The sequence below is a fragment of the Schistocerca cancellata genome, chromosome 9 (genome assembly GCF_023864275.1).
Source record: "Schistocerca cancellata isolate TAMUIC-IGC-003103 chromosome 9, iqSchCanc2.1, whole genome shotgun sequence".
Lineage (NCBI taxonomy): Eukaryota > Metazoa > Arthropoda > Insecta > Orthoptera > Acrididae > Schistocerca > Schistocerca cancellata.
This window is the reverse complement of record NC_064634.1, coordinates 406,498,377-406,515,040: the sequence shown is the minus strand read 5'-3', so window position 1 is coordinate 406,515,040 and position 16,664 is coordinate 406,498,377. Positions and strand designations below refer to the sequence as shown.

The 16,664-nt window shown below is 40.6% G+C and overlaps 1 protein-coding gene across 1 annotated transcript in view; it reads left to right on the top strand.

The window, feature by feature from the left end:
- The first annotated feature begins 14,848 nt into the window (after window positions 1-14,848).
- The window catches only part of LOC126101452 (putative fatty acyl-CoA reductase CG5065), a 194,022-nt gene continuing 192,206 nt past the window's right edge, over window positions 14,849-16,664 (top strand). Inside the window, exons 1-2 of the mRNA XM_049912106.1 lie at window positions 14,849-14,949; window positions 15,091-15,238. The gene's annotated coding sequence lies outside the window, so the exon portion shown is untranslated. The remainder of the gene's footprint in view (window positions 14,950-15,090; window positions 15,239-16,664) is intronic.

The window sequence follows — 16,664 nt, the reverse complement described above, 5'->3', positions numbered from 1 at the left end:
CTAAAAAAGGATGTTTACATTACATCTAAGTGTGGAGGACTGGACATTGTGCATGTAGCAACAGAAAAGCCATTTGAAGAGTTTAAATGCAATACAATAACTATTTTTAATGAACATTCATTTGCTAATTATTATTAAGTTAAAGTTCTATGCAGAAATGTGCACAAGAATGTGGAGAGGATGAATCTGTAACATACACCCAAGATGATGTGGGATGTAGTAACAGAAGTGTAATGCCAGGAATAAAACACAAACTTAGAATAAGTGAATGATTTCAGCTAGAAGCATTGCAAGAAGCAATGGGATTAATTTTAACATCAAAGAAATAGTTTATAAGAAAGAAATTAGATATGTATTAGAAATCAGAACATACCTTCTACGCTTTTGTCGAATTATTGGCTGGGAAAAGATTTACATATTCAGATGTACATTCAAATTATAAGTTAAAAATTAAACTGGGAGTTATTAAAACTACATCAAACAAAAATGACGAAATAATTGTTCTCTGTATGTAAATGTATATTTAAAATTTAGTCAGTATTTTTACAATACTTGTTTTCGTTTTTGCTAAGCTGCCAAAATTGATATATGAATTCCATTTTTGTGTTGAATGTCTTGAATGTTGATATTGCAAGGTAACTGTAAGTGGGTAGTTGGATGACCTTTAAATGTAGTTGAAACTAGGTACTCAAAAGCACAACATGCCCCATTTCATATGTACATGAAGTAATCCATACCTTTGCTCTCTCTCTCTCTCTCTCTCTCTCTCTCTCTCTCTCTCTCTGTGTGTGTGTGTGTGTGTGTGTGTGTGTGTGTGTTTTGTACGAATATTTATGCTTTTTCTGAATCTGGTGCAAAACTTTAAGCATACAGTGCATGTGTGTCAGTTACTGTGGTCGATCTCACCTGCTGAGGATGCTAGCTACTGCGGGTGACAATGGCTGGGGGTGTCAAATACAGGGGGACAATTTTTTGATACTAAGTGAAACACTGCAGTATAACTGTGAACTTTTGAACATGGCATAAAATTTTTAAAAAGTGTGTGTGCGTGGAGGGGTGGAAAATATCTTTACCATTTTACATGAATTTGTATTTTTATGCACATTTTATTACTGCACTGTGATTGGCTGGAGAGGGGGGGCGGAACACAAGGGGAGAATGGGGCATATCTTCCTTCTTTAACTTTCAAGTGGACTAGTGCCACCATCTTAGATTTTGATTGGTTATAGCATTTTTTTATTATGCTGTGATTGGCTGCGGGGGGGCGGGACGGGATGGGAGAGGGAGGGAAGGGGGAAACGGGATGGAGATTGATGACTTCACAGATAAGGTGGCGTGTCTCGCGATGTAATCATTAAGCGGTCAACGACCTGAGTCATGTGATGGAAACGGAGTTGCTCAGAATCTAGGTCAACGTCATTGCTGTAGTTCATAAAGGTAAACAAAGCGATCTAAATAGTTGGTAGCCACAAGACCACCGTGGCAGATTGCAGCTCATTCAATTACTATTGCAAACGTATGGTGCAGGTCCTCTGTTTACATTCAACACAGTCCTCAAAAGAGGTGTTGTTGTGGATTTCAGTAATCGGCGTGTGTGGACTGAAATAAATCTTCACGTTGAGAAAGAGAGTGTCAGCACTGTTTTCAGTTAATGTATCAGCATGCGTTCTTCTTAAAGAAACGTAAACATCTGGCATTGTTGCTGTTATGTCTTAACTGCCTTCATATACGTTGGACACATACCTTAAGGATATGTGAGAATTGTGTAGTATCTGTATTTGTAAAGTGTAGGTTTAAATAGTGCCGAGTCCTGGTTGGAATATCAACAATATTAAGAAAAGTATAGATTGCTACTCAACGTAAAAGTGACGTGTTGAGTTGCAGTCATGTACAACGAAACCACTGTTACTCACTGAGCCTTTGGCCAAATCCTTCTTCAGAATGGAAACACACACATTCACACAAGCAAAGACACCTAACACGCACACATGACTGATATCTTTCGCCACTCAAGCCGGAACTTTTCTCACTTGCTAGCTTGTGTGAATGTCTGTATGTTTCCGCTCAGAAGGTTTTGGCCGAAAGCTTATGTCTAACAAGCTTTTCGTTGTACTTATAGCCTTATGTTTCTGTTGGATGATGATGATGATGATGATGATGATGATGATGATGGTGGTGGTGGTGACGATAATGATGATGAAGATGAGAGAATGGAGTGGACAAAATCTAGTGCCTGTAGATACCGTATTCTCGTGAACGTCACCAACGGGGCAACCAATCTTCACGTTCCCATCCATTGGACAGATAACCGATATGTTACATGCCCTCACTTTATGACACACTTTGGATAGGTAACAAGAACATTATACAGTGTTTGTGAATTTCTTCATGAATACATATCTTATTTAAAAATTTCTGTACTAGCCTCCGTATTCACGTAAAACTGGTTTTTGTAAATGCTCATCTCATGTTACGTATATATTATATGTATCTTGCAACATGACGTGCCCTCACACTAAGACTTCCAAATCTAAACAATAAAAAATCTGACAGTGCACAACTTAATAAAAGAGTAATGAAATGTAAACAGTCGTAGCTACAAATGTTTCCATCTGTATGCCCTGCGAAATATTTCCTCATGGACGTTGTTTCGCAAGAACAACGTTATGGTGCTTCCTTTGCCTCTCCCTTGCAGAAGAGCTGTGATAGAACCATTATCCACATTTGTCAGTAACAGCGCCAGGCTTGACAAGGTGGAACTCCAAACTATCATTTTAGAATTTTGGTTTTAACGACACGTTACACCCCATAAGGTGATACGATCATAGCAGTTCTTGTAGAATATCGTGGTAGTTCTGTGCACCATGCTTTTAACTAAAGATTTCTTACAGACACTTTTATGGCGGTCGTACAAATATTTCTTCATCTATTTTTGCTTCATTGATCCTTGGAAACTTTTATTTCAAATATATGAATCCAGGTGAAGTTTTGTTTATTGCTTTCTCGAAATTTTTGACAAAACCCAGGGTAATGTGCAGCGATAGAAAGATAAGCATTTGATATCAAATTTTCTGGAATTTATGAGGGAGCTCCTACATTGAAATTGGGGCCAAAAGTCATCACGGGGAATTCGATGCCATTACAAAAGTCGTGTTTCCTTCGTTGCAGAAATATTCAGAAGAAAACGGTGCATCACTCACAATAAGCAATCACTTCCGTATTGAGAACAATAACCATCCTTTTAGTTAAAAAAAGAAAAGGCTCCGCCAGTCGGTTCGACAAATTTAAATCGCCGTGGCCTCGAAACGTAGGGTTGACATGCATATCCCGTTTGTTTTGTTCTGCGTTTTCTTTGATGTATTTGACCTTACTCATTTTCACGTTCGCAGGAGGAACGGGTATTGGATATTCATCACTCCTCAAAACAAGGGGCATCAAAGGGCATGTGATTCTTTTAACCAGCCTGTCAGCAGTGTAGTACATGACGACGAATATAATGTTGGTGGCCCAATTATCGTCCTGAACGCTACGCTTCTACTCGAAATGAAGTTCGTAGCACTTATTTTCAAGAAGATTAAGTTTCAGATTGGCTGTTTCAGATTTAACTCTCTATAGAGACAAAAAAAGCTTGTTCTACTTACAAAGCATTTGTTCTTCAGAGAAAACCTAAAACACCAAGCACAAACCTTTAGGAACTTAGAACAAAAGACAATCTCTTTCAACTACTGTCCGAACTCTCTATGCTGAGATGCAAGTGGCAACAAACAAAACATGCAGTTGTGTATTCAAGCACGACTCATGGATCATACTGCCATACAGCCTTCATTTCCAGTAGATAAATTTCCGAAGGTCATGTGTGGTAACACCTTGTACCTACTTCGATTATTTATTAGCAATTAAATATGCAAAATATTTAAGTTACGTCACAAAAGAATATGTAGTATTTCCACCGATTTCGAAAGGTAGAGGGTAGTATGTCATTAGAAATACTGAGCCCGATAGCTAAAAGAAGTATTTCAGTTTCAAACTCAGCAGCTGCGACTTGTCAAAGAACACCGCTCACATTCTTTGTAACGAAAATGTTGTAAGTCGGTAGCTATAGCCAGCAACATATTGCATGGATGCTGGAGGATGTACCATGCCAGCGAAGACAAGATATGTGGTTCTAGCATGATTCTGCACCAGCACGTTTTCACAGCGATGTGCGTGAACAATAGTTGCAGACGTTTCAGGTCCATGGGAATGATCATAAACGGCCCATACCTTCATGCCTGCTCCACTTTGGTTAAGCGGACACTCGTAGGAATTGTTGCACATCATTCTTGTCAGCGACGCGCAGACATTACAGTGGAACACACGTTTGTTGACCTACCTCATTGAAGCTTGGCTGATCACCGATGCCAAAGTGTAGGTGACACCTCCTCGAAAGCTTTCGTAATTGACTCTTGATCGTGGCTTCTTACCCTCTTTATTCGCACTCCAGACTGCAGGATTAAGCAGTGCGTGAGACCCACTGCGTGTGAAAGGCACTGTATGCTAACTGCAGCTGGACTTTGTCATTTGAATTTACAGACTGGTAATTTTTGCTACACACATGACGTTCTTACTTACGTGGTTTCCTATCATTTTTCCTCTACTGTCTTTGTATTCATTGTGTGCTGGAATCCAACGATCGCAGTGATTGTAATTTAAATTGCAGTTTTTGGTCAAACTGGCGGTTTTCTTGTTGCTGCTAAACAAAATACGGACAATTTATTTCAGTTGCGAAACCCCGCCTGAGTTGACTGTTGTCGCGATTTATTTCATAAATTTCTGGAACTAGAGATATTTCTCCTCAGGGTTAAGTGCTTAATTAAACGTTACGCAACGGACTTAATTGAAAGTTATGCAACGGACTGATTAACGCTACAAATGAATTTTGGGCCTGAGCGCTGTTTCCTGAGTGGGTGTATTCACGTATTTTGATTCTAAGCCACTGTTTGAGATGGGATTTACGGTCTATGAAATCAAAAATGTGACTTACGTAAATACAAAATTAATTATAAAGTTTCACTTGCAAAGGTAAAAGAAAAAAATTCCATGAAAATATCTGGTACCTGATAGAGGACATTAATTACAATGAAATTTAGCAGACAACGGTTGGCAAAGTCAGCAGATAGGGAAATCGAATTTTGGTATCATCAGCTCCCAAGCATAATTGGTTTAATGAAATATAGCCATGACTCATCAATAGTGACTGTACGTCTTTCAGCGGGAATAATGAAGTTACACATGCCATTATACTTGTCCTCCCTATCCTGAAAAGCAAAGTTGGAAAGTAAAAATGAATTTATGACACCAATACGCATTAAAACGCTGATGCTGCAAGAGATTCTCACTATACTCGTTGATAATATGGGAGATAACTATTGATGGCGCAGTTGGTGTAGCATTTACTGGGGTCGTAGGAGAAGAAAGGATGGAAACGAGGCATTGAATCACAGTTGCATTAACACATCGCACATTTATTAATATTATCACAATTTTAACAAATTTATAACTTTTGCCTTATACAATAAATTCGAATAAATTTACACACAGTTTAAACAACTAACAGATTAATAAAGTTGAACAACGGTAATTATTCAATATAGGAAGCCAGAAGTAAACAAACTTTCAAAATAGCTCAAATAACTAAACCTGCAGTACTTACATCAACCTTCGAGTTCCTTTATACGGAAAATAGAATAAAATGTCCATAGTGCACGTGAAACAAGCTAGTGTTAGAAACAAGCACTACAACGTTTCACTGACATATGCGCCCTGGAAAATCTTGTTATGAACTAGGAAATAAACAAGCATACACAGTCAACATCTTAATGAAATATCTATGAATGCTAGGAAAGTACCTCTGTCTTGAGTGTACACGAAAACGTTGAATCTCGACAGCTCACGTAGCAAAGAAACGTAAATAATTCTCTGTTTAACTTCGTAAAAATATAAGTAAATATCATTGTATTATTTTCTTTATTGCATAGTTCAAAATATAACAAAAATATTGGATAAATTTATTTAAGTAAATATCATTGTATTATTTTCTTTACTGTGTGGTTCAAAATATAACAAAAATATTGGATAAATTTATTTTCAACAAAGAATATCAAATTATAAATAAATCACAACGTATCCTGGTTGTAAACATTGATCAAAATGCAAAAATGTAACAATGCAAAAGCCTCTTTTCAGCACAAAACATTGAACGAAATACAAGGAAGTGATAATGAATAGGTTAGTTTTGAACACCGAACCCTGTTCAGAATACGAGCTGTGCGTATGAGTGTGTGTGTGTGTGTGTGTGTGTGTGTGTGTGTGTGTGTGTGTGTGTGTGTATGTGTGTGAGAGAGAGAGAGAGAGAGAGAGAGAGAGGGAGAGAGAGAGAGAGAGAGAGAGAGAGAGAGACAGAGAGAGATGTGTGCGTGTGTTTATGTGTGTGTTATATGTGTGTGTGTGTGTGTGCATGCGTGCGTTTGTGCATGGCAGTTTCTTCATAAGTCTTTGTTCAGTGCAAATCGTTCACCGAAATACAGGTAAATAATAGTGGACATGGTAGCTTTGGACACAGAACACTGCACTGATACCACATTTCTTTTTACGTCTTGTGCAGTAAGATGCAACATGACTTTTACAAATATATTTCTCAGAATCTGAACACATAATAGCAATGTCGCTGTCACAACTAGAAGGACAAAATTTACATCTGGCTGAGTTGTAAGTTTGCTTGGAGCTGTTACAGCTTGGTGTAGATCCTGATATAGGCAGATCCAGTATTTATGTCTTTCTCGCATTTGCAATGGATGTTGAATTTCTTGGGAACCGTTTCCTCCTGGCTTCAATGTCCGAAGTAATAAGAAGTCTTCCTAATATGTCTAAGATATTGTTCTTTTGTGAAGAAAATTCCTTTTCCACTCTGGAATGATCTCTTTTTGCGGTACAAAAGCATTGCAGGTAACAATGTCAAGCATGTTGTAAAATACAATTACAGGCCAATGATTGCTTTTCCTCTTGCACTTGTATGTGGCAATAAGTTGGTCGAGCCTGTAACTACAACTTTCGTGGTATTGTAGCCTAATATCATTTTTTGCTTGTTAGTTCCTTTGTTATTTCATTATTATTTCGCATTGTGATCGTCAGCACGACGTTCTTATTTTTGTTTACATTGTAGGAATCCACCATAGTATCTTCTGGGTAACAGGATTCTGAACTGTGGCCGTCTTCGCATGATAACTTAGTCGTCATTCTATCATCTTGGCTCATATGTCAGGTCCATGACAACAAGCAAACTATCGTTTTTCTCACGTGCTACGGCAGGTGGTTTTATTATGTAGATTTATGTTTTCAGAGCATACGAATTAGAATTGTTGCACAGTGTCCGTATCTTTATTCCATACATGGCGGGTTTTCTTGGAATACATCGTTTGAATGGAGAGTGACCTCTCATTAACAATAACATTTGCTCCAGCATTCTATAATATTACAAGTACTTTCACCCGCTGTTCTCATAAGTCCTTATAGGTGTCATTTACTCTTATCGATCAGACCTATTATCAAAACATAACACTCGAGAGATGCGAAGGAATATCTTCAGTGATCCTGTAGGACGAAAAATTGCTCTGCTAGATTTGGGATCCCATAAGCTGCTTGTTGATTCACCATACGATTTATAAACACCAGCAAGCAATAACACACCAGTATGTGTTTATAATCTAATTTCATCTAAATGTTCCTATTTGTAACCGTACACTCTTTGGCCTTCAAGGTTAATCATTTGTAACACAATACTGTAGACAGCTCTGTTCATAATTACTTCATCTACATCTACATGGATACTCTAAAAATCACACTTAAGTGCCTGGCAGAGGATTCATCATACCACCTTCACAATAATTCTCTATTATTCCACCCTCGAACAGCGCGTGGAAAAAACACTTATACCTAGCCGTGCGAGCTCTGATTTCCCTATGTAGGTAGGTGTCAACAAAATATTTTCGCATTCGGAGGAGAAAGTTGGTGATCTAAATCTCGTGGGACCATTCCGCCACAGCAAAAAACGCCTTTGATTTAATGATGTTCCTTCCAAATCTTGTGTCATGTCCGTGACACTCTCTCCCTATTGCGCGTGCGTGCTGCCCTTCTTTGAGCTTTCTTGATGCAATCCATTAGTTCTACCCAGTAAGGATCCCAGACCGTGCAGCAGTAGTCCAAAAGACAAGCTTAGTGTACGCAGTCTTTTCAGTAGATCTGTTAAATTTTATAAGTGTTTAGCCAATGAAACGCAGTCTTTGGTTTGTCGTTCCCACAACATTTTCTATGTGATCTTTCCAATTTCAGTCTTACGTAATTGTAACTCCTAGGTATTTAGTTGAATTTACAGTCTTTATATTTGACTGATTTATCGTGTAACCGAAGCTTAACGGATTTCTTTTAGCACTCATATGAATGACTTCACACTTTTCATTATTTAGGATCAATTCTCAAGTTTCGCACCATTCAGGTATCTCTTCTAGTTCATTTTGTGGTAGTGGTAGGTTCCTATGGGACACCAAACTGCTGAGGTCATCGGTCCCTAGGCTTACACACTACTTAATCTAACTTAAACTAACTTACGCTAAGGACAACACACACATGCATGCCCGAGGGAGGACTCGAATCTCCAACGGGGGTAGCCGCGCGAACCGAGGCAAGGCGCCGAAGACCGCGCGGTTACCTAGCGCGGAAAATCGTTTTGCAATTTGTTTCTATCTTCTGATGAGTTTACTAGACGCTAAACGATAGCGTCATCAACAAACAGCCCAAGATGGCTACTCAAATTGACTCCTAAGCAGATTTGATATCATTTACACTGAACGTAGCATATCTGGTTGGACCACATGTTCATTTCATTTTGTTTCCACTGGATGCCCAATCATAGTGTTTTTGTCTTTCGACTGAACTATTTCTACAGTCTGAAAATTGTCACTACTAACCTCATTCATTTCATTTTGTTTCCACTGGATGCCCAGTCATAGTGTTTTTGTCTTTCGACTGAACTATTTGTACAGTTTGCAAATTGTCACTACTAACTGCATTGTCTGAAGCACAGTCTTCTGCTTCTAATGTATGATGAATGCTTTCTTCACTAGTATGGTTTTCTTCTTGAATAATGACCCCTTTATCAAATGCATTGTCTATTGCTTCTATCAGTTACGAGATATTTTCCCATGATAACAATACATCACTGTTTACTGGAAGAGCTGAAAGTATAACCTCTTCCTTCAACAGTCAGTTGGACGTAATTAGCTTCTTACTTTCCGACGTTTTCATATTCAACAAAATAGTGTCTATTGTTGCAAAAGCAAGTAGTGACCTCCATTGTTGTGTGCTCTGGTATGCACATGGATCTGGATGTAGTGGAACATGAAACTCCATGAAAGAAGTATACAAATAAATACCAAAAGCAATTGGGTCATTATGATTCAATATAACAGTTTCAACTCTAAAAAACACAAATAACGTCTTTTCAGCAATCCAAGGTTTTATTGTAATTATTTATGAATAGAATAAAATACATAAATTTACAAGCACCGGACATTACGTTTAAATTAGTAATGAAAACATAAAGCCGGCCGCGGTGGTCTAGCGGTTCAGGCGCTCAGTCCGGAACCGCGCGACTGCTACGGTCGCAGGTTCGAATCCTGCCTCGGGCATGGATGTGTGTGATGTCCTTAGGTTAGTTAGGTTTAAGTAGTTCTAAGTTCTAGGGGACTGATGACCACAGATGTTAAGTCCCATAGTGCTCCGAACCATTTGAACTATTTTTTGAAAACATAAAATTATTGCCAGGTCATATGACCGAAGGATAACAGCAGGTTTACCTCATAAATGACAAAACCTGGTCTACAGAAAGTTAATATGCTGTCGTCTTGCGCTGCACCCCAACTAATTCATTGTGCAAAGTGACTTTGTCCCTTTCTATTGTTCGATAATCGCGGAAGGAAATGAACACGCCGTTCAAGGCTGGGCATCTGAAGACAGCTGCATACGTTAAGTGTGGTGCCCACAGACACTCGGAACGCATTAACGCCGGGACTCACACATTGTTCTCGTACGCCGAATTCCGAGGTCTGCGCAAGACTTGGCCTTGTCATGGTTTCTTTCGATCAGGTGATGTGGAAGTCAGATTGGTTCCTTAAAACAAAATCACTGCCAATTTCTTTTAGCATATTTGTCAAAGAAGTGACATGGTGAATTATTTACACTACGAATTTCGCAGCATCTTATCTGTACATCAGTATTCCATAGTCTTCCTGACAGCGCTATTACTGAACATCTACATCTACATCTACATAAATACTCTGCAGCTGAAACATAAGTGGTTGGCAGGATGCTCATCGAACCACCTTCAGCGTGTTTCTCTGCCGTTCCTTTCTTGAATGTCATACTAGCCAGTGCAGCGGCGCGTATTAACCGCCAGCAATTGTGAGAGGGGGGGGGGGGGGTATATCGGTCCCAGATCGGATCCATCCAGATAGGTGTGCCGGCCAGCCCGGATGGGCGTTTTATGCGGTTTCCCACATTCCACTAGGTGAGTACCGGTCTTCTTCCCACGTTCCGTCTTACATACAAGATCCGCAAACATTTCTCACACATGCACACAGAATTTACTCTATCCACAGCCGTGCTGGGTACACTGCTTGTGCCCTGGGAGGTGAACTGGAGGCTGATTACTTTAGCTGTTTGCTCTCCTTCAACACTTACTCAGCATCAGCATCGAAAAGCGCGAGATAAAAACAAACATTTAAGCAGGAGATGCACGCATCGCCGGCCGCTAGCTAGATGTCACCCCCTATTGATCTGATTGTGGTACATTCCACGCCCTTAGTTCCGTTAGTTTTTTAGTTATCCTTCGTTCCTTCTCGAAAATGAGAGTGCGGTTCCTTGTAGAAATTCGTTCTCTTGAGAACACATTGTGGAGTGTGCGAGATTTATCGCAAAGTCACCTTAAAGATGCCGACAAGAATAATATACAAAAGAATGGAAAACAGAACAGACTGGTAGGCGTGGGCTTCATGTCTATCTTGGCTACAATAATGTGCTCACTATGCTGTTCATAGTAGCTTACCCGCGCTCCTATTTTTTTATTCATTATTAAACCTACTCCTGCATTACCCCTATTTGATTTTGTATTTATATCCCTATATTCACCTGACCAGAAGTCTTGTTCCTCCTTCCACCGAACTTCACCAATTCCCACTATATCTAACGTTAACTTATCCACTTCCCTTTAAAAATTTTCTAACCTACCTGTCCGATTAAGCGATATGACATTCCGCTCTCCGATCCATAGAACGCCAGTTTTCTTTCTCTTGATAACAACGTCCTTCAGAGTAGTCCCCGCCCAGAGATCCGAATTGGGACAATTTTACTTACGGAATATTTTGCCCAAGAGGATGCCATCATCATTTAATCGTACACTAAAGCCGTATGCTCTCGGAAAAAATTGCGGCTGTAGTTTCCACTTGCTTTCAGCCGTTCGCAGTACCAGCACAGCAATGCTGCTTTGGTTGATGTTGCAAGGCCAGATCAGTCAAACATCCAGACTGTTGCCCCTGTAACTACTGAAATGGCTGTTGCCCCTCTTCAGGAACCACACGTTGTTTGGCCTCTCAACAGTTACCTCTCCATTGTGGTTGCAGCTATGGTACGGCTATCTGTATCGCTGAGGCACACAAACCTCACCGCCAACGGCAAGGTCCATGATTTATCATTTCAATTTTTAAATTAGTATGTTCCTTTGACGTACTTAAGATTCAGTCAAAAACTCTCACGTTCATTGCAGACTTCTTTACTAAACCATAGAACAGTTAAAAGTCTGAGGGTTTGACTTATTTATATTAATACCATATTTAGTCGGTGTTGGCCACCGCACGTTGTGGATCAAGCTGTAAATTCGCTCGTTTCGCAGCATTCGTTATCATCGCTGCCACACTATATACTTCAGACTCGTAAGTTCTGACGAGTAGAATAGGTATCTACAAAAGTTATGATATTTCCGAAACTTCCAGTGTGTCTGAAAATGGAAGTTTACAATATGTTTATCAGCAGTCATGACTTGTGAGTAAGAGACTTACATTTTACCGCAAAAACCATCCAAGAATAGAGGGTGGCTTAGCGATAAATGAAGAGATGTATTGGGGGAATTACTACGAGGAAACGAAAACATTCAATGAGGCAACATGGCAGAGCGGAATTCGTAATTACGACTGTAATGAAAACCAAATGAAGAACGGCGTTATGTTTCGCCAAAAGGATTATGATCGACGATAAAATAAGTTGTCTATTAGATTTCAAGAAAAAGGAAAAGACGGAGTCGGTGACGTAATGGAAAGTTGGCTGGTTCAAATGGCTCTAGCACTATGGGACTTAACAGCTGAGGTCATCAGTCCCCTAGAACTTAGAACTAGTTAAACCGAACTAACCTAAGGACATCACACACATCCATGCCCGAGGCAGGATTCGAACCTGCGACCGTAGCGGTCGCGAGGTTCCCGACCTAAGCGCCTAGAAACGCTCGGCCACACCGGCCGGCATGGAAAGTTGGTAGAACTAAATGTTCACATGTGTGTGAATTCCTAAGGGACCAAACTGCTGAGGTCATCGGTCCCTAGACTTACGCACTACTTAAACTACACCACTGGCCATTAAAATTGCTACACCTAGAAGAACTGCAGATGATAAACGGGTACTCATTTGACGAATATATTATACTGGAACTGACATGTGATAACATTTTCACGCAATTTGGGTGCATAGATACTGAGAAATCAGTACCCAGAACAACCACCTCTGGCCGTAACAACGGCCTTGATACGCGTGGGTATTGAGTCAAACAGAGCTTGGATGGCGTGTACAGGTACAGCTGCCCATGCAGCTTCAACACGATACCACAGTTCATCAAGAGTAGTGACTGCAGTATTATGACGAGGCAGTTGCTCGGCCACCATTGACCAGACGTTTTCAATTGGTGAGAGATCTGGAGAATGTGCTGAACAGGGCAGCAGTCGAACATTTTCTGTATCCAGAAAGGTCCGTACAGGACCTGCAACATGCAGTCGTGCATATCCTGCTGAAATGTAGGGTTTCGCAGGGATCGAATGAAGGGTAGAGCCACGAGTCGTAATACATCTGAAATGTAACGTCCACTGTTCAAAGTGCCGTTAATGCGAACAAGCGGTGACCGAGACGTGTAACCAATGGCATCACATACCATCAAGCCGGGTGATACGCCAGTATGGCAATGACGAATACACGCTTCCAATGTGCGTTCACCGCGATGTCACCAAACACGGATGCGACAATCATGATGCTGTAAACAGAACCTGGATTCATCTGAAAAAATTACGTTTTCCCATTCGTGCACCCAGGTTGGTCGTTGAGTATACCATTGCAGGCGTTCCTGTCTGTGATGCAGCGTCAAGGGTAACCGCAGCCATGGTCTCCGAGCTGATAGTCCGTGCTGCTGCAAACGTCGTCGAACTGTTCGTGCAGATGGTTGTTGTTTTGCAAACGTCCCCAACTGCTGACTCCGGGATAGCCATGCAGATAAGATGCCTGTCATCTCGACTGCTAGTGATACGAGGCCGTTGGGAGCCAGCACGGCGTTCCGTATTACCCTCCTGAGCCCACCGATTCCATATTCTGCTAACAGTTATTGGATGTCGACCAACGCGAGCAGCAATGTCGCGATACGATAAACCGCAATCGCGATAGGCTACAGTCCGACCTTTATCAAAGTCGGAAACGTGATAGTAGGCATTTCTCCTCCTTACACGAGGCATCACAACAACGTTTCACCAGGCAACGCCGTTCAACTGCTGTTTGTGTATGAGAAATCGGTTGGAAACTTTCCTCATGTCAGCACGTTGTAGGTGTCGCCACCGGCGCCAACTTTGTATGAATGCTCTGAAAAGCTAATAATTTGCATATCGCAGCATCTTCTTCCTGTCGGTTAAATTTTGCGTCTGTAGCGCGGTCATCTTCATGGTGTAGCAGTTTTAATGGCCAGTAGTGTAAATGTGAGTAGTTTTCTGCATAGTGAACTTGGAGCTCACATTGTTGAAGACCACATAAAGATTCAGACAGGAAACAAGCTCGTCAGAGTCGTAGCTTCTCTGGTGTCCACCAAAATTATTCATTAATTGATAATATAAATTTCCATTGTCGGATAGCTGGGACTTTGTACAGTAAGCGACGAAAAAGATAATAGGATACGTTGAATAGTGACGACGATTGTGAATGAATCAAATTTGTGTTCTTTTTCATGTTGTCTTCAAATATATAAGTAATCCACTAACCTTTAGCCGCACGACCCACGAAACACCTTTGCAGTTTCCAACATATACAAAAAATTATAATTTGTTCTTCCGAAGAAATTAATTTTCATCGCCTCCCCAAAATACCGTAAATGCCAATGTAGAGCAACTATTTATGACATAGTCTTCAATAAACATTTATTGATGTTATAAGCTATGTGTATTAAAATGAACGCGCTTATTTGAAAAATTTGGACTCCAAGCCAATTCCATTAGCATGGAGATACAAATTACGACAAAAGCCTTGTGGCGACGTAAACAGTTGACAAGTAGCCTAAATGAAAATGTGTTGTAACTTTGTGTCTCCGAGACAGACGAGTTAACAACATCTTCGCTTGAATGCTCTAATTTTTGTAAGCTCCCTCTGTTTCCGCATGAGAGCATTTTGTCCCTTGTTTTTCGCTGTTCATTAAAGTAATAAAGTTATAACATTTACGACGTCGGTATTCGATTGAGGATTATAGTTTCAGGGACAGTATGTGGTCGCTGTTCTGAAGGAGGATGGCCTTGGGCGCGTTACGGATTGTGACCAGATATTCGACAGCGCAACCTGACCTCAAAGGTGTCACGCATTCTTCCCATAACAGACAGTTATGTAAAAAGAGAACAATACAACTACAGTAGTCACGTAAATAACGAATATTTTAACATAACATACAATTGGTAATGTGGTTTATACATGCATTGTGTCGTAATTACACAGGTAACGAGTACCACCGGCAATTTCCATGACACTTCAGGAAGAAAATGACGAACAATTAAAAGCAGAAGCCGCACCGGCGGCGGTCGGGTCCTGTCTTACGCTGAACTACCGTGGCCTTCACAGTCGCAGGGCAGTTATAGCTAGCCAGGTAAGTGTTATCACAGAGGACTACTTGCATGTGGCTGGTGATTATAATTAAAGTGCAGCTATGGCGGTTAAACTTGGAAGATATTCTAATGTGCCATTACGGAACCTATTTACGCTGGAAAAAAAAAATTAGTCTCAATTTCGGCAACCAGGTGCAAATCTGGCGCTGTCTATGCAACGTATAGAAATGTGGCGTATCTAAAGGATTAAGAACGGGACGTGGACAGAAAAGCCGGCCGGAGTGGCCGAGCGGTTCTAGGCGCTTCAGTCTGGAACCGTGCGACCGCTACGGTCGCAGGTTCGAATCCTGCCTCGGGCATGGATGTGTGTGATGTACTTAGGTTAGTTAGGTTTAAGTAGTCTAAGTTCTACGGGACTGATGACCTCAGATGTTAAGTCCCAGAGCCATTTGAACCACTGGACAGAAAACGTCAAACAAGTGAAAGGCGTAATTTTGATATTATTAACCGTCGCTTATTCAATTTGTTCAGTATAAGTGCCGGAGAAGTCGACGAGATGCTGTACAGCGCCAGTTTTACACCTGGTGGCCAAAATTGGACTTTTTCTTCATCCGGAATAAATCGGTTCCGTATTAACGCAGTTGAATATCTACCAAGTTTTGCAGCCATGCGATAATTAAACTTCACACTGGAACTCTGTGAGTAGCTGCATATAACCACTTGGTATATACTGGGGAACTGTGTTGTGTCAGACAGGTTTAATCTGGCAGGGAGTTCAAAACACCGCAACTTTCCGCTGCTGAGGGAAAGATTATTCTTACAAAAATGCGTAGTGGTTTTCATCATTACTTTCTTCACTCTTCAACAAAGCTTTATTGTTAATTAATCAGCGATGTGATTGTAACATCACAGTTTAGCGTGAATTGTGTATAGTTTTAATTGTTTTATACACAGTGAGACTGGAGCTCACTTTGGGGGACTGTTTAGATCACAGACAGTCAAAGGGAAAAGAATAGTAGTTAGAGCACAATATTACTTCCGTATCGAGAACGTCGGACAGAGCAGCAGTCCTGTTTGTATTTATTAGGACACAGAAATTGGGCGTTGCCTCTTGAAGGTATCTTTAGGGCTTTGATTTGCACAAATTTACGGAAAGTGTGACGATCCAAGAGTCAGGATATTTATAACGCCGCATATGTTTTTCTCTCAGCTCTCTTGTTCATTGCAATGACGTAATTAAACGCACCATGTAATCCGAAAACATTCATCATATGAAAGTCAACAATTTAATTTCTCAAATGACATACTTAGACCCATTGATTAAGGCAATCATGAAGATGCAATATCTCTTGACTTCCGAAAAGCATTTGACTCTTTACCGTGTTAAAGAAAGTGGTTGCACGTTAGTGCCCGGCGAGGAACTTGCTGAGCGTTGTCTTTGGTCAGTGCCACAGCCTATAGGCGGGT